The following is an 18,385-nucleotide window of genomic DNA, read 5'->3' as shown; positions in this document are numbered from 1 at the left end:
CAGTGACACTGTACTCATATAAATAAAAATAAATAAATCTATCTACCTACCTATATATGTGTATGTATAATATCTCCCTGTGTAGCCCTGCCTCAGCCTCCTGGATGCTGAGATTACAGACATGCAACTCAGGTCCACTGAGTTCTAGGTTTTTTTTTTGTTTTGTTTTGTTTTGGTTTTTCAAGACAGGGTTTCTCTGTATAGCCCTGGCTGTCCTGGAACTCACTCTGTAGACCAGGCTGGCCTCGAACTCAGAAATGCCAGCCTCTGCCTCCCAAGTGCTGGGGTTAAAGGTTTGCGCCACCACTCTTGGCTGAAGAGGGCTTCTTGACACACACACACACACACACACACACACACACACACACACACACACACATCCCTGTGGAATCAGAGTTACAGACTTGGTGAAACCCATGCAGAGGCTGGGAAGCAAGCCTGAGGCCTTGGAAGAGGAACCGGTGCTCTTAAGTGCTCTTTGTGTGTGAGGCAGCCTCTCTCTCGGAACCCGGAGTTCATGGATTTGGCTAGACTGGCCGGCCAGTGAGGCCCAGCAGGCCTCCTATCTTTGCCTCTCCAGTGCTGGGATTACAGGCATGTGTCTCTGCTCGAGTTTTATGTCGGTTCTAGGGGTTGAAGTCGGGTCCTCATGTTTATGCAGGACTTACCTCCTGATCCATCTCTCCAGTCACCATAAATCTACTTACAATGTTTTTCTTTCTTTCTTTCTTTCTTTCTTTCTCTCTTTCTTTCTTTCTTTCTTTCTTTCTTTCTTTCTTTCTTTCTTTCTTTCTTTCTTTCTTTCTTTCTTTCCTTCCTTCCTTCCTTCCTTCCTTCCTTCCTTCCTTCCTTCCTTCCTTCCTTCCTTTCTTTTTCTCTTTCTTTCTCTCTCTTTCTCTTTCTCTTTTTCTCCCTTCCTTCCTTCCTTCCTTCCTTCCTTCCTTCCTTCCTTCCTTCCTTCCTTCCTTCCTTCCTTCTTCTCTCAGCAAGAGGCACCTGTGAACTTTAATTAACTCTAAATAGACAACATATCTCCCATAATTATAATATAGAAATGTCTATGAACAAAAAATAGATATTTTTGTAGGTGGGCAGGGATTTTCTAAAATACTGCTGAGTGAAGTGCACTCCATGTTTTAAGCGTGAGGAATCAGCTGTCAGCACTTGGGGACAGAGGTGACTGTCCGAAGGCCGCGCGTGCCCTTGATCTCTTCTTTTAGTGCCTGATTGACCATCTGGTGCTGCTGGACAGTCCTCTTTAAATTTTTCTGATTCGATTTTAACTTCATACATTGCCCCGCAGCCTCCTGAGATGTCTGTGACTTGAATAGCTGTGGCTCGAGGAAACTTCTTTGAGAACCTGGGTCACTTTGAGCTCCCTCTCCATCTGGGAGGCAAACATTTGCTGTACACAGTACCACAGAGGGAGTCCGCGGCTCCCAAGTAGCAGAGGCGCAGTGGCTGCCGGGCCCCATGCCGCCATGCCTGGCGACACAGCCTTTTTTTTTTTTTTTTTTCCCAAGACAGGGTTTCTCTGTGTAGCCCTGGCTGTCCTGGAACTCACTCTGTAGACCAGGCTGGCCTCGAAATCAGAAATCCGCCTGCCTCTGCCTCCCAAGTGCTGGGATTAAAGGTGTGTGCCACCACTGCCTGGCCCAATGTTTTTTCTTCGAATTCAAATTTTATTGTGTGAGTGTGTGTGTGTGATGTGTGTGTAGGTGCAGGCATGAGTGTTCCACAATGCTTGTGTGGAGGTCAAAGGACAACTCTACAGAGTTGGTGCTCTCCTTCAACCTTGATGTGGGTTCTGGAATCGTGGTCAGGTTATCAGACCCATGCGGCAAGTGTTTTCTTTCCTCTTCTAGCAGGTAGAGTGTGGGAGTGAGACCATTTTTCCTTTACTTACTTATTTTATCATGTGCGCGTGTGTGTCCATGTGTGGGTGTGGACACATGAGTGCAGGTGACTTCAGTGTCGTTTCTGGGGCTGGAGAGACAGGTACTTGTGAGTTGCAGATGTGGGTGCTGGGAACTGAGCTCTTACATGCTCTTAACCACTGAACCACCCCACCGCTCTATCCCACTCTGAGTCTGCATTTCCCGAGTGCTTCCTCCATTTGCCTGACATTTCTTCATTTGAGCAGAGTGGTACTAAAGGCTGTTGGATAATTAATTCCCTGAGCATGGCTGCATGGTTTATAGACTTAAAGGGCTGGAGCAGTATTTTGTGTCTCAGAAAGTTCATGGTATCATGTCTGTTTCCTAGTGATGAGGGAAGAACCCTCTTCCCCTGAGAGACAGAATAAGGTGCTAAAGTCTGCCTCCCTGGCGTGTGTGTGTGTGTGTGTGTGTGTGTGTGTGTGTGTGTGTGCCTGTGCACGAACGAACCCTTTTCCCCTGAGAGAAAGAATAAGGTGCTAAAGTCTACCTCCCTGGCGTGTGTGTGTGTGTGTGTGTGTGTGTGTGTACGTGTGTGCATGTGCACGAACGAACCCTTTTCCCCTGAGAGACAGAATAAGGTGCTAAAGTCTACCTCCCTGGCGTGTGTGTGTGTGTGTGTGTGTGTGTGTGTGTGTGTGTACGTGTGTGCATGTGCACGAACGAACCCTTTTCCCCTGAGAGAAAGAATAAGGTGCTAAAGTCTGCCTCCCTGGCGTGTGTGTGTGTGTGTGTGTGTGTGTGTGTGTGTGTGTGTGTATGCGCGCGCTCGTGTGCCAGAGGTCAAGCTGTCTATTTCAGAATCAGGCCAGAGGTCAGTAAGGTGTGATCTTCAGTTGCTCTTTATTTATGTGTGTGGATATTCAGTCTGTGTGTATGGGTGTTCTTAGTGTATGTTTAGCTGTGAGATCTGGCCAGTTTACTTAACTTTTTAATCTATTTCTGAATCTATAAAGTAGGAGAAGATTGGCGCCTGCCTCATAGGGTGCCTCTGAAGACTCGGGGCGCCTGCCTCATAGGGTGCCTCTGAAGACTTGGTGGGTTGCTTTATGTGAAAGAACTCACAGTACCTGAGACAAGGTGCTGCACACTGTTCTCCATTAAGGAAGTCTGGACCCGAGGACTCTCAGATGGATGCAAGGCTCTCCTTAATCCCAGCTCAGCACTTGCTGTGTGGTGCTTTGGCTTTTTGTTTTGTTTTGTTTTTTTGTTTTTTTATGTAGACCACTACTCTAGTGAAGTTGTTCTTTTCATTATTTTGATGTAATTTCTCTTGAAATTTCAAAAGATGCCACAAATGCCCATGACAAGTGCCAGTGTTTATGCTGGAAGATCTCTGTCTTGAATAAAAAAAGACAGCTTTTAGAATTCCATTGTTTCATATCCTCCTGCTTCGTATCCTGAGGCAACGATGTTGAGTTCTACGTCAGCCTGATGCTTGCCACCAAGCTTGAAGATCTCGGAACCCACACGATGGAAGGAGAGAACCAGTTCTTGCAAGTTGTCCTCTGACACGTCACCCCCGCCCCCGGACACACAGATAGATAAATAAATGTAATAAACCCCCACAAATTGAAAAACCTTAAGTCTGAGCTACCTAGGGAGACTGCTTTTAAAAAAAAGCCATTGGTAAGCGGCACATTGTTCACCCACCCAGAATGTGCAGGCTCTGGGTTCTGTCCCTAGCACTGCCAGAGGTCAAACAGCAGGGCTCAGGATGGAGCCCTTGCACATCGGCCTTGGAGGCCATCGATGGGCTGCGGAGGAAGTGTCTATAGCATGTTTTCTGTCTTTGTTTTTCAGATGTTTTCCCTGTTTATTTATTATATTTTATGTGCCTACCTGTATGTCTATGTGAGGGTGCAGGATCCCCTGGATCTGGAGCTGCAGACAGTTAGGAGCTGCCTGCTGGTGCCAGGAGTTGAAGAGCAGCCAGTACTCAGTACTCAGTAACCACTGAGCCATCTCTCCAGCTCCCTTTAGATGTGATTTCACGTGTATAGATGAAGTTAACTCTTTCTTGCGAGCATGTCATCTGGGCATCATTGTGTCCTCAGCGACACGTATCTGCAGTCACATGGCAGTCTTTTGTGGTTGTGGCTAAGTTTGGTTGCTTGGTTAAGGTGGTGACTTCCATATCTTTTTTTTTTTTTGATTTATTTATTTATTATTATATGTAAGTACACTGTAGCTGTCTTCAGAAGAGGGCGTCAGATCTTGCTACAGATGGTTGTGAGCCACCATGTGGTTGCTGGGATTTGAACTCTGGACCTTCGGAAGAGCAGTCAGGTGCTCTTACCCACTGAGCCATCTCACCAGCCCAGACTTCCATATCTTTATGTAAGGTAATTTTCTGACCGAGCAGCTTCTTTGTTACCTTGCAAGTGCTACTTTAGATTCAATATTTTACCAGAGGACAAAGTCCTGTGTTCCTTAAACTTTACTGTAGAATTTTAATAGTGTGGTGTGTTTAATGAGTTTTGAGAAATTGCAATGTGTCTATGTTACCATTACCAGGATCAAGATAAAAACAATTATATATCCCTCAATGTTCTGCTCCTTCCAGGTGAGCCTCTGCTGTTGGCTGCTATCACTGTGGGCAATATTAGTCTTTCCTATAATTTCTCATGAGTCATTTATAACCCTTTTTTTAAGATCTATTTATTTTATGTATCTGAGTTCCCTGTACTCGCTGTCTTCAGAAATACCAGAAGAGGGCATCGGATCCCATTACAGATGGTTGTGAGCCACTATGTGGGTGCTGGGAATTGAACTCAGGTCCTATGGAAGAGCAGTGAGTCCTCTTAACAACTGAGCCATCTCTCCAGCCCCCATCACCTATTCTTTTAGGCATTTTTTGGTTACAGTGGTGTTTGTGAAAATTTCCATACTTTTTCTCTGTAATTCAATACTTTAAAAATACATGTATTTGTTTGTATGTGGTGTATGTTTGTGCACATGTGCCATGGCACACGTAGCCATCAGAGGACAACTTGTGGGAGTTGGTACTCTCTGCCACAGTGTGGATCCTTGGATTCCACTGTATGGAATGTCCTCATTGGGGCATTCCATTCCTTAGGGTCTTTTTTTTTTAATTTATTTATTTATTATATGTAAAGTACACTGTAGCTGTCTTTAGACACTCCAGAAGAGGGAGTCAGATCTTGTTATGGATGGTTGTGAGCCACCATGTGGTTGCTGGGATTTGAACTCCGGACCTTCAGAAGAGCAGTCGGGTACTCTTACCAACTGAGCCATCTCACCAGCCCCCTTTTTTTTGAGACAGGATTTGTGTAGCCCTGGCTGTCATTGAACTCACTCTGTAGACCAGGCTGGCCTCGAACTCTGAGATCTGCTTACCTCTCTGCCTTTTGAGTTCTGGGATTAAAGGTTTGTGTCACCACCCACATGACTAGGGTTTTTTTTTGTTTTGTTTTGTTTTTTTAAATCTTATTTTTTGAGATAAAGTCACTGTACATATTCCTGGCTGTCCTGGAAATCACTCTGTAGAGAGCAGACTGGCCTTGAACTCACAGAGATTCTCCTGCCTCTGCCTCCCAAGTTTTAGTCTTTAAATTCTGTTTGTGCGCGTGTGCGTGTGCGTGAGTGCAGGCGCCTGTGCAGTCTAGGGCTGCAGATTCCTCAGGAGCTGGAGTTACAGATGGTGGTGAGCTACTTACCTGGGTGACGGGAACAAATTCTGGGTCCTCTGTAAGAACAAGATGTGCTTTTAACCTTTGAGCTCGCTCGCTCTCGCTCCCCCCCCTACTTATTACTAAGGAGTAGAGCGTTACAGTTGACGTCCACACTAATTGATGGGCATTTGGGTTGTATTAGTTCTCTATTGCTCCACAACAGTATTACTATAAATTTGGCAGGCTAAAAACAATAAAAATTTCATTCCATTTATTTGCTTGCTTGCTTGCTTGCTTGTTTGTTTGTGTGTTTAGAAAGGTCTCTCTGTTATGTAGCCCTGGTTGTTCTGGAACTTGCTATGTAGATCAGGCTGGCTTAAAGTCCCAGAGATCTGCCTGCCTCTGCCTTTAGGGTGCTAGCAGAAAAGGTTTGGCCCTTAGTTGGACATCATAGTCTTGTACCTTGTGCACATTAATATAATTTCCTGCAACCCACCTTCTTTGGCACTCTAGGCAGAAGCAAGTCACAGACTCCACCCATCCCCTAGGCGAGGGAACACAGAAGGCACACATCTTGGCTGGTGGTCATTGAAGGATGTGTTCCCCACAGTCCTGATTGCAGTTTAAGGCTATGAACACTCATTTCCAGTGTGTAAGGTCATTTTTATGGTTTTGGTAAAATCGCATTAGTGAACTTGCTAGGTCATGTGGTCAGTGTGTTTTCTTTGGCAATGCTGTGTTGTCTGTCTTGTCTATCTTTCCTCCCCCAACGGTATCTGAGAGTTTTGGTTGTTGCATGCTCGCACCAGCTGTGGTATTGCATGTCACTTTGCCTCTAACGATCGCGTGGTGGGGTTGCTCCAAGGCTTTATTACATACCTGTGCTGACTAACAGTGAGCCTCTATTTTATGTGTCGTTGTGTTAGGGTGCCTTTTGTGCCCTGTAGCTATTCTTGTTTCAGTGCCATTTGTTGATACGGTTGCCCCTTCTCCCTTAAGCTAGCACTAACGTTGTTGAGAATCCAGTAGTTTGAAGCATGCAGAGGTCAGTTTTTGGACTCTGTTCTGTGTATCTTTAAGCCTCCTCTTACTGGTAACTGTTTTAATCGCTGTAACTATGTTTTTAAATTTTTAAGATATTTTCCTTTTAGTAAATGTTTTTTAGATTTATTTTATTTTACGTATTTTTAAAAGATTTATTTATTTATTTTATGTACACTGTAGCTGTCTTCAGACACACCAGAAGATGGTATGGGATCCCATTACAGATGGTTGTGAGCCACCATGTGGTTGCTGGGAATTGAACTCAGGACCTGTGGAAGAGCAGTTAGTGCTCTTAACCTCTGAGTCATCTCTCCAGCCCTTATTTTATTTTATGTGTGTAAATGTTTTATCTGCATGTTTAGTCACATGTGTGCCTGGTGCCCTTGGAGGTCAGGAGAGGGCCTTAGATCCACCATTTGGCTGCTGGCAACGTTTATTTTTTTTTCTTCTTTTTTTAGACAGTGTTGTGTTTTATAAGAAGATAAGGGGAGAAGGAATATGGTGGGGGTACAGTCAGGTGTGGAGGAAGGGGGTGTCTCTGTGGGCCCATGCTGAGGCATCCTTTTCCCCTGAGGGACCAGCCATAGAGTTTATTCAGGATATGAGGAGGGGAGTTGAGAGGGTAGTAGAGAAAAAGGCAGAGAGAGAGAGAGAGAGAGAGAGAGAGAGAGAAGGAGGGAGAGGGAGAAGGAGGGAGGAAGGAAGGAAGGAGGGTGTGGGGGAAAACGGAGGAGCATGTGGAGAGAGGGGGAGGGGGAGGGGGTTAGGGAGCAAGAGGAACAAGAGGCAGAGGAGGGGCAAGCAGCCCCTTTTATAGTGAGTCAGGCACACCTGGCTATTGCCAGGTAACTATGGGGCAGAGCCTAGACCAAATGCCAACAGACAGGGTCTCACTATGTAGCTATGACTGTCAAGGAACTCTATATAGACCATTCTTTCCTCTTAACTCACAGTGAGCTAGCTGCTTGCCTCTATCTCCTAAGTACCGGGATTAAAGATGTGCACTGCCATGACTAGCCAGGACTTATGTGTGTGTATGTGTCTGTGTGCATTTGTGTGCAGGCGCCCACAGAGGCCAGGAGAGGGTGTCGGATCCCCTGGAATTGGAGTTAGAGGTGGTTGTGAGCTGCCAACTGCTCAGGTCCTCAGGAGGAGCAGAGAGCTCTCTTAACCACAGTGCGATCTCTCTAACCCCTGCTGTGATTGTATTAATCTTCTTCGTGTGTGGTGTGGCATGCCGATATTCATGTGTGTACCTGTGCATGCTTACATTTGTGAATGTACACACGCATGCCTATATTTGTGTATGCACATCTGCATACCTGGATGTGTGCATGTGGAGAGGACCTGATGTTCTGATCATACCCTGTCATGTACCTTGAGCCAAGATTTCTCACTGAACCTGGAGCTCGCTGTTTGTGTGCTTTGTCTTTTAGTGAGGCTGGCTGCTAGTAAGCTCCTGGAGTGCCCTGCCTCTGCATACCCAGCTATAGTCCAAGTTACAGGTTCGTTGGCTACATGGTGGTGGGGATGCGAAGTCAGGCTCAGACTCAGGATCACCATGCTCCACTCCCAAGTGCTAGGATGGCAGGGGCGTGCTGCCTCGTCCAGCTTCCGGTTCTTTCTAATTATTTAATGCTAGTGGGTAAATGAAATTATGGGTTTGTGAATTGGTCATGTATCTACAATGTCGTCAGACCTGGTTTTCATTTCAGTAGCGTTTTGTAGATTCTTTATGGTTTCTCTGTACATGATTTTGTCATCTGCAAAGAAAGACGGCTTTGCCTTTACCCTTCCAGTTTAAACTCCCTCCTCCTTCTTCTCCTCCCGCCTTCTTCTTCCTCTCCCTCCTCTCCCTTCCCCCTCCTCTCCTTCCTCCTCTTCTTCTCCTCCTCTTCCCCTTCCTCCTCTTCCCCTCCCTCCTCTCCCTTCCCCCTCCACTCCTTCCTCCTCTTCCCCTCCCTCTTATTCCCCTCTTTCCTCTTCCTCTCCCTCCCAGCTCCTCTTTCTCATTACTATATCCAGCTCCTTTTTAAATTAATTAATTAATTAATTTATTAATTTTGTTTTATTTATATTTTTCGAGACAGGGTTTCTCTGTGTAGCCCCTGGCTGTCCTGGAACTCACTCTGTAGACCAGGCTGGCCTCGAAATCAGAAATCCACCTGCCTCTGCCTCCCAAATGCTGGGATTAAAGGTGTGCGCCACCACGCCCGGCTCTTTTATTATTTATTTTTTATTTTGTTGCTAGAACTCAAAGAGTGATGCTCAAACTGTTGGTGAGAGTGGCCATTCCTTCCCATGACTGATCCTGAGGGATTGATTGCCTGTGGTCCTCTATGCTCAAGTGTGATGTTTGCTGTAGGGTTTTTGTAGGTTCCCTTTTTATCAAGTTGAGAAAACTCATTTTTTATTTATTTTTTGCTGACTTTTTTGGTTGGTTGGGTTTTGTTTTTATTTTATTTTGTTTTTAGGCAGGGTCTTTCTGCACAGCTGTAGCTATCCTGGAACTTACTATGTAGACCAGGCTAGGGTCAGACTCACAGAGAGCCACCTGCTTCTGCCTTCCAGAGTGCTGGGATCAAAGATGTGCTCCATCATGGCTGGCTGGTTGGTTCATTCGTTTTCCTTCCTTCCTTCCTTCCTTCCTTCCTTCCTTCCTTCCTTCCTTCCTTCCTTCCTTCCTTCCTTCCTTCCTTCCTTCCCTCCCCTCCCCTCCCCTCCCTTCCCCATCCCTCCCCTCCCCTCCCCTCCCCTCCCCATCCCTCCCGTCCCCTCCTACCTGTTTTTCCGAGTCTCACTATGTAAGTCAGGTTGCCTGAAACTTGCTATGTAGACCAGACTGGCAGTCTTCCTGTCTCTGCCTCCTGAGAGCCGGGATTATAGGTGTTCTGTGCTAGCACACCAGGCTGTTTTGTTCCCTAAGAGACGTGGTTTTGCCTCATTGCTGGGGCTGGCTTCAGACTCCTGGGCTCAGGGTGTCATTCTAGTAGCTTGAATAGCTAGGACCACAGCCAGATGCCAATAATTCTTGTTTTTGTATTTTATTCTCAAAATATTGTATGTGGGGCTGGGGAGATGGTTCTGTAGGTAAGAACACTTGTTGCTCTTCCAGAGGACCTGGGTTTGAGTCCCACAGAACCCACAAGGTGGTTCACAACTGTTTGTAACTCCTGTACCAGGAATCTCACTGCCTTGGAACTCACTATGTAGACCAGGCTGGCTTAAAAAAACTGTTGCCTCTGCTTCCTGAGAGCTAGTGATTCAATTAAAAGTCCTTTAAAACTTTTCTTTTTTGGTTAATTTCTGGAAACATAAAAAGTACTAATTTTGCTACTAATTTTAAAGTTTCCTTTCTGTTATTGATTGATTGATTGAGATGCGGTGATGTAAGCCAGGTGTGTCATAATACCAGTATTCAAGAAGCTAAGGATAGAGAGTGGATAGATAGTTCAAAGCCAGGCTTAGCTACAAAGCTAGACCTTGTTTCAAATAACACATATTAAAAAAAAACAAAACCCCACATGATAATTTCAGTACATGCCTTTGAGGCCAGCCTGGTCTACAGAGCCAGTTCTAGGACAGCCAGGGCTACACAGAGAAACCCTGTTTGGAAAACCAAACCAAACCAACGAACAGCAGCTGGAGAAGCTGTGGCTCACCAGCCTGGGGCCTTTCTGGCTTCCTGTCCAGTGGATCCAGGTTTGCATCAGGTATCATTTTCCTCCTGCTTACACAGTTTCTGTTGCTCACCCTTTCTTCTCTTTTCCTTTTTTAAAAACAGATTTATTTATTTTATTTTATGTATATGAGTACACTGTAGCTGTAGATGGTTGTGAGCCTTCATGTAGTTATTGGTTGGGAATTGAATTTTAGGACCTCTGCTCACTCTGGTGAACCCTGCTCGCTCTGGTCAGCCCTGCTTGCTTCAGCCCAAAGATTTATTATTATACATAAGTACACTGCAGCTGTCTTCAGACACACCAGGAGAGGGCATCAGATCTCATTACTGGTTGTTGTGAGCCACCATGTGGTTGCTGGGATTTGAAGTCAGGACCTCTGGAAGAGCAGTCAGTGTTCTTAACCACTCAGCCATCTCTCCAGCCCCTTGATCTTTTTCTTAAAAAAAAAAAATTGCTTTTTAAAGAACAATTATTGGGACTGGAGAAAATAAATGGCTTCAAAGTTAAGAGCACTAACTGCTGTTCCAGACAACTCAAGTTCAGTTCCCAGCCTTCACATGGCAGCTCACAACTGTCTGTCACTTCACTTTCAGGGGACCTGACAAAACACCAATGCACACAAAATAAAATAAATATATTTAAAAATTATTTTTTATACAAATGCCCTTTTATTGTGATCAAATCTACCCTCACTCCCCTATCTAACTCACCCTAGTTCCCCCCCGGAGCATCCCCCTCCCAACATGATTTTATCTGTCTGTCTGTCTATCTGTCCATCTGCCTGTCTATCTGTCTACCATCCTTTGAGACCAATTAATGTTGCCTAATGCACAATGGTGTAGAGTGTGTAAGGGTTTGAAATAAAATGACTTTCCATCCCCTGGCAGCTGATGGCAGCCTGCAGATTCTGAGGTAGAGTGGGACCTTCTGAGCCACCGTCCTCCATTGATTGGCTTTCTGAGACTGTTTTTATTTTATAGTCCAAGTGGGCCTCCAATTCTCAATCCTCCTGCCTCCACCTCCTGATGTCTGAGTTGAAGCACGTAGGACAGCACCTGGCCGGCTCTTTCTTTTTCTCTTTTCCTCCTCCTTTTAAAGGTATCAATTTATTTAAATTCTGGCTGATCAGTTTAGAATATTACTTGATAAGGAAAAAATCTATTTGTTAAGTGAAAACTAGTTGCATCTATTAGAGCTGAGGACTGGCCTTGACTTTCCTGTAAACTTTGCAAGCCTGTGGATTTCTGACCCTCTGTGTTAGTCTGTAACCTTGTGCTCTTTCTGCGCATGTGGAAGATCTCTCCACCCCAATGTTCTGACTTTTGCTTCTGCTGCTTTTTAAAAATTTCATTATTTTTTCATCTGAGTCTGAACGAGTTTATGTGTAGACTGTGTGTTCAGGAGTGTGCAGAGGCCAAGAGAAGGCACCAGGTCCCCTGGGAGTGGAGTTACTGGTGTTAAGAACGAGCGTGTAGGTGCTGGGAGCCAAAGCCAGGTCTTCAGCAGGAGCCACGAAGTGCCCTTAACCGCTGAGCCTCCTCTCCAGCCCCAGGTCTTCCTGAAATCATCAGTACAGACTTGGGAGATTTGCACGTTCATGGAGGTAGCAGTGACAGTTGTCTGCTTAGTGCTCAGGAAACCCACTCTGTCTCCCCTCATGACCCCACTGAGGATGACCAGAGAGGCCCCCAGCTCAGTTTTCTCACGTGGTGATTGCAGGGGTCACCCACCCTCTCCTGTGTTCAGCGGCTCCCAGGGACCTGACAGCACCTGCACAGTATTGCAAAGCTCCCAACTGTTTATTGTCACCAACTGATTTGGTGACAGTAATGAGTCTTTTTCTTTTCCTTCATGGTTTTAATGGCTGAGCACCCCCTCTCATGCCTTCAGAGGCTTAAAACACAGCTGGTCAGGAGCATGCTAGTTCTCCTGAGGAGTCTGGGCTTTGCCTGAGTGGGCCGGCTTTCTCTCCCTAGCCACTGTGGCCTTGCGGTTTGGTCTCAAGGTCGCCGTTTTAACTTTTCTGGAATAGGGCATCACCCTGCTTGGCCTGAAGTTTCTTCTCAAGGGACCAGCTCCTCAGCTTTTCACCTGACATTTTTTGTTTGTTAGTTTTTGTTTTTGTCTGGGATTCCCTATGCAGACCAGGCTGGCCTTGATTGAACTCGGATCCCCCTGCCTGTGCTCAGGAGTTCTGAGATTAAAGATGCCCGGCCTGTTTGAAAATCTGCTTTCGCTTTTTCCCTCCCGTAGTGGAGCCTGATCTTAGGTCCTAAAGTGCTAGGTGAGCACTGAGCCCTTGCGCTATTTTTCCAGCTCTTTAAAAAGTATTATTAATTTTTAACTTTTTCTTATGAGACAGGGTCTCTCTCTCTCTTTTTCCCAGGAAGGCCTTGAACTTGTGATTCTCCTGCCTCAGCTTTGAATGGCTGTGATTACTAACAGACCTGAGCCACCAGGCCAGATTCTACTGTCTTCTGTTGACAAATTCCTCGCTCCCTCCACAGCTCTTTGCCTCCGTTTGTATTCACTTTTGAGAGACAGCTTCATCGGATATAATTTTGAGTTGACAGCCGCCTGGCGGTGTTTGACAGATACGTTCCATTATGCTGCAGCTTGTATGGCTTCTGATGTCTGCAGCCATGGCAAATTTGAGTGATGCTGGGCAGGGTTCGTTCTCTCGGATTGCTTGTAAGATTCTCCCTTTGTGATTTCCCTCCGTGCCTTTGTGTGTGATCTGCTTGGCATTTGTTGAGCTTCTTGGCTCTGTGAGTTTATGGTTTTGTTTGTACTTTGAAATGTTTTCAGCTGTTTCTTCACTTTTTTTTTTCCTGGTTCTCTAGTAAAGTGTGTGTTAGGATGTCTGACAGAGCACAGGTCTCACTGATTATTGACTATTGAGGCTCGTTTTTCCTCATGTAGACCAGGCTGGCCTCAAACTCAGGGATTCACCTGCCTCTGCCTCCTGAGTGCTGGGGTTAAAGACGTGCGCCATTATGCCTGCCTTGCTGTTATCATTTTAAAAATCCTTATTTAATTATGTTGTTATAGTTGCATGTTTAGGCACAGTTCTCTCTCTCTCTCTCTTTGTGTGTGTGTGTGTGTGCGCGCGCGCATGCGTATACTTGTGTGTTGTCCAGAGGAGGATGTTTGTCCCTTTATACGTTATTCCCTTGAGTCAGGACCTGGAGCCAGGCTGGTGGCTAGGAAGCCCCAGGGGTTCACCTCTTTCCATTGTCCACCATGCTTGGGTTCCCAGCCAGTGCCATGCCGGCATTTTTCCGGGGGATCTAGGCTGTGTCCTCCTGGGGTGGGGTTGCTTGAGCAGCAAGCACTTTTACCCACTGAGCCATCTCTCCAGCTCCCTCATTTTCATTTTTAGTCTTTATAATTTTCTTTTCAGTTCTCTTGTGGGGTTTGGCAGGTCCCGGGTCGGCCTGTAGAAAAACATACTGGGGCTGTTTGGTGGGGAGGTAGCTGGTAGTGGGCCGCTGGGACTTGATCTTACAAAGGAGAATTGCTTGAGGTGGTTGTGACGGCTCCTGCTCTGGTCAGGCAGTGGGTGTGGTGCCGCTGTGGGAGCCACAGTGTGGCTAATCCCAAAGCTCTTTAGGTTCTCTGCCACCACGAAGGACACCTTTCATATCCAGAGGAGCTGTTTTATTTTTGTACCCTGTGTGTTCTAACGAAGATTCCTGTCATAAATGTGAGTGTTTTTCCTGTATTCGTGTATGTGCATCATATTCCTGCAGTGTGGAGACGTCAGGAAGAGAGGTCAGAAGAGGGCATCAGCGTCACTGGGACAGGGCTCAGGGAGGTTGTGAGTCACTGTGTGGATGCTGGGAACTGAAGCACAGTCCTGCAAGAAGAGCAAGTGTTCTTACCGCTGAGCTAGTTTCCCAGTTCACAGCACATGCTTTTCCTTATGTACTTGAATATAACTATCCATATTGTTTTATTCTCTCCCCCTCCTCCCCAGTTTGTAGCCCAGTTTGTCTTCGAACTTCCTGTGTAGTAAAAGCTGGTCTTGAACTCTGATCCTCCTGCCTTGACCTGGAGGTGCTGAAGTTACTGGCTCTCAAGCAGTGCTCAGCAGAGGATTTGATGGACTGCTAGCCATCGTCAGTTACCTCACCTCGCCGTTGTGGGGGCTTTGTTTAGGATCTAGATTTTGTATATCTCTAAAAACCAAATTATTATGAATTTAGTGTGAGTGTGTGTTCAGGTGTGGAGGTCAAGGGACCTGCTGGGTTAGTTCTCTCCTTTTACCATGTGGGTTGGAGACATGGAAGTTAGGTCGTCAGGGTAGAGCAGGCACACTTCCCACAGAGCCGTCTCATTTGCTCTCTCTTGTGGGCTTTGCCTGTTTGTTTGAAACAGTATTGCTCTGTAGATTAGGCTGGCCTTGAACTCGGGATCTGTGCACCTCAGCCTCTTGAATGATAGTATTACAGGTGTGTAATGACACACTGAGTCGAATCCTGTGGCCTTTAAAGAATGCTGGGCTTTGTTCTGAAGGCAAGGTTGTGACTCCTTTTTTTTTTTTTTTTTAAGATTTATTTATTTATTTTATGTATATGAGTACACTGTATCTGCCTTCAGACACACCAGAAAAGGGCATCAGATCCTATTACAGATGGTTGTGAGCTACCATGTGGTTTCTGGGAATTGAACTCAGGACCTCTGGAAGAGCAGTCAGTGCTCTTAACCACGGAGCCATCTCTCCAGCCCCAGGTTGTGACTCTTTTAAGTTCTCTCTTCCTCTTCTTCTGGAGTCAAGGCCAGAAGGGGTGTCAGGTGCCGCCTTCAACCGTTTTGCCTATTCTTTTGAAGCAGAGTGTCTCCCTAAACTTTCACTGGAAACCAGCAAGCCCCAGAGACCCTCCTGCCTGTCTCTGCCACCCTCAGAGCTGGGGTTACAAGTGTGTATGTAGGGATACTAGCCTGGGTGCTGGAACTCCAGGTCTGGTCTTGGCGTTTATACACGTGCCCTTAACTATGCTGGCATCTCTCCAGCCCCTCAAGTCCTACTTTTTAGTTTTGTTAGTGTGGTCTTTGCTCTGGGGATCACTTGACAGCTTCCCCTGCCCCAGGATCAAGACTTTTTCAGGTGTCTGTGGGATGCCCTGAGTAAGCAGGACATTGTATCTTTCTAGTGTGGGATCGGAGCCCTGAGCAGCCTGAGAACTCAGCTCCTCCTCACTTTTTTTTTTTTTTTTTTTTAATCTTCATGGGCTTTTACCATGTGTGCACACAGATTTTCGTATTGGCCAGAGTCTCAAAGGAACATCCGTGTGGATTTCTGGAACTTTCTTTCTGTATAGCTTTCTTTGGAACTTGGCTCAGCAGTTCTCTGTTGCTTTAGCCTTTCTGAAATCCCTTCACTGGCTCTTCAGCACAGAGACTGCCATGTCGTGCTGGGCAGCCTCTTCTCTGTCCGCCCTGTGTCCCAGGGCAGCAGGTCAGAGTGGTTTAGGGCACAGGTCCTTCTGTACTGTACTAGAACTACTGCAGGAGCATGGTCCCTGCTAGGAGAACAAGCCTATCCCCATGGAGAGCAAAGAGCCGGCCCGATGGGACTTTATCTCTTTTACCGTCACGTGTGTGTGCTGTGGAGCCATTGCCAAGTCGAGGAAACTGAGGCTCAGCCAGGCTGAGCAGCGTTCTCAGGCACTCTGCAAGCCCTCTCCACAGGCCATGCCCAGAGAGTTTGTGGAGGGGCTCTTGTTCTTCTCAGTCACGAGCTGTTTGTGAAGACTCCGTAGGACATGTGGGGAGTGACACTGGCTTCTGCTCACGGGCTTGGCGGGGCTCCCGTTGCTCAAGCTCGTGAGCTCTTGCCAGGCTGGCCTCGGCTGTGCAGTGAGGTGAGCTCCTTGCAGGTTGGCAGGTTGCCCAGCAGGGGAAGGTCAGCACCTCCACAGCAGGGCGCGGGCAAGCCTGTGTCCGCCATACGGTAGTTCCTGCCTCTCTTCCACCGCGCTCTATGGATTTTAGTTTTTCCTTAATGCGTGTGCATGTGCACGTCCGTACATGTAGATGTGTGCATCCGCCGTGGGTGTCACTCCTCAGCAGGACATTGGTTTTTTGGAGACTGCGTCTCCCACTAGTCTCAGCTAGGCTGTGTGGCCAGTGAGTCTTGGCAGACAGGACTGGCTGCCTCCACCTCCCCAGAACCAGGGTTGTAAGCCCATCCACCACAGCCAGGCTTTTTACTTGGGCTCTAAGAGTGCACTCAGGGCCTCAGGCTTGAGCAGCAAGCATGTAACTGACCAGGCTGTCTCCCCAGCCCCACATGCTACTGACCAGGCTATCTCCCCAGCCCTGCATGCTACTGACCAGGCTATCTCCCCAGCCCTGCATGCTACTGACCAGGCTATCTCCCCAGTCCCACATGCTACTGACCAGGCTATCTCCCCAGCCCTGCATGCTACTGACCAGGCTGTCTCCCCAGTCCTGCATGCTACTGACCAGGCTATCTCCCCAGTCCCACATGCTACTGACCAGGCTATCTCCCCAGCCCCACATGCTACTGACCAGGCTATCTCCCCAGCCCCACATGCTACTGACCAGGCTATCTCCCCAGTCCCACATGCTACTGACCAGGCTATCTCCCCAGCCCCACATGCTACTGACCAGGCTGTCTCCCCAGCCCTGCATGCTACTGACCAGGCTATCTCCCCAGCCCCCTCATGCTTGTTATTGACACAGGGTCTTATGTAGCCCAGACGGGCCTCAAATTCACTATGTAGCTGAGGCTGGCCTTTAACTCCTGATTTTCTGCCCCCACCTTCCAGATAGTAGGATTATTGTACACATAGATCACCATACCCACTAACTTTTAATTAATTTGTTAGTTAATGAATTAATTTTGAGGCAGGGTCTTATTATGTAGCCCTGAGGAGTCTAGAATTGGCTATGTAGATTAGGCTAGCCTCAAACTCATAGAATCTGCCTACCTTTGCCTCATGAGTTCTGGGATTAAAAGTATGTACTACACTCAGCATTTTTCTAAAATTTAATTAAATTTTCTTTGTTGTTGATTTTTTTTTTCTTTCCTCTAGACAAGCTTGCACTATGTAGTCCTGGCTGTCCTGGAACTCATTCTGTAGACCAGGCTGGCTTTAAACTCAGAGACCCGCCTGCCTCTGCCTTCTGAGTGCTGGGACTAAAGGTGTGGGCCACCACATACAACCTGCCGGAGTTTGTTCTTTCCCTCTGTCACGTGGGTCTGTGGGGCTCAGGTGTCCAGGCTTATCAATAAGCACTCTCCTCTGGGTCAGTAGGCTTGACGGCAAGTGTCCTTACTAAGCCGCCTCCCCGACCCCAACTCCGCCTTCGTTTAAAGCACCTTTAACCTTTGCTTTCTTCCCATTGCAGCCTCCCCATCCTGACCTCTGAAGGGCCTAAATGTGGGGATCAGAAGGGTTTTTTTTAAAATAATATATGTTTATTTTATGTGCATTGGTGTTTCATCTGCACACGTGTCTGAGAAGGTGCTCTGGAATTGGAGCTACAGTTGTAAGCTGCCATGTAGGTGCTGGGAATTGAACTGTGGTCCTATGGAAGAGTAGCCAATGTTCTTAACCACTGAGCTATCGCTCCAGCCCCAGGCCTCCTGCTTGTATTTCTACTTTAGACCTCAGTTGGTGGTTTCCAGCTTTTCTTTCTCTCTCTCTTTTGGTTAAAGCTGTTAATGATCTTTTGAAGAGTTCCAGAGTTAAGCTGGAATTTAGTTTGTGGAGATCTTTTTTAGGTCAGGTGTCACTTGAAGAGATAGACCTGGGGGCCGGTATTCAAAGATATTTTAGGCATTTCGTAAAGGCTGGAGTAGTCAGACCAGCAGGCTGGCTGGGTTCCTCCAGCGTGGGCCGGCTGGTCAGCTGCTCAGCTCTTGGTTCATCTTTCGAGCAGAGCCTGGAGTTGAAGGTGAGAAGGGAGGCTGCCCTTCCTTGTGAAGAAAGAAGTGAGAGCAGCCAGGGGCGTTTGGGACAGCACAGGCCTGCACTGGCTGTACTGTTGTCCCTAAATGCCTGTGCAGCTTTGTAAGACCTTAAATGTGTCATTGTCCTTCTCGAGTAGTACT

The 18,385-nt window shown here is 46.9% G+C and overlaps 1 protein-coding gene and 1 pseudogene across 1 annotated transcript in view; one reads left to right on the top strand and one right to left on the bottom strand.

Moving 5' to 3' along the window:
* The window catches only part of Pex14 (peroxisomal biogenesis factor 14), a 139,309-nt gene that overhangs the window by 1,978 nt on the left and 118,946 nt on the right, over positions 1-18,385 (top strand). The window lies entirely within an intron of this gene.
* Positions 976-1,499, bottom strand: Gm9506 (predicted gene 9506; annotated as a pseudogene).

The sequence above is a fragment of the Mus musculus genome, chromosome 4, assembly GCF_000001635.26.
Source record: "Mus musculus strain C57BL/6J chromosome 4, GRCm38.p6 C57BL/6J".
Taxonomy (NCBI): domain Eukaryota; kingdom Metazoa; phylum Chordata; class Mammalia; order Rodentia; family Muridae; genus Mus; species Mus musculus.
The sequence above is the reverse complement of the archived record's forward strand: the minus strand, read 5'-3'. Positions and strand labels throughout refer to the sequence as shown.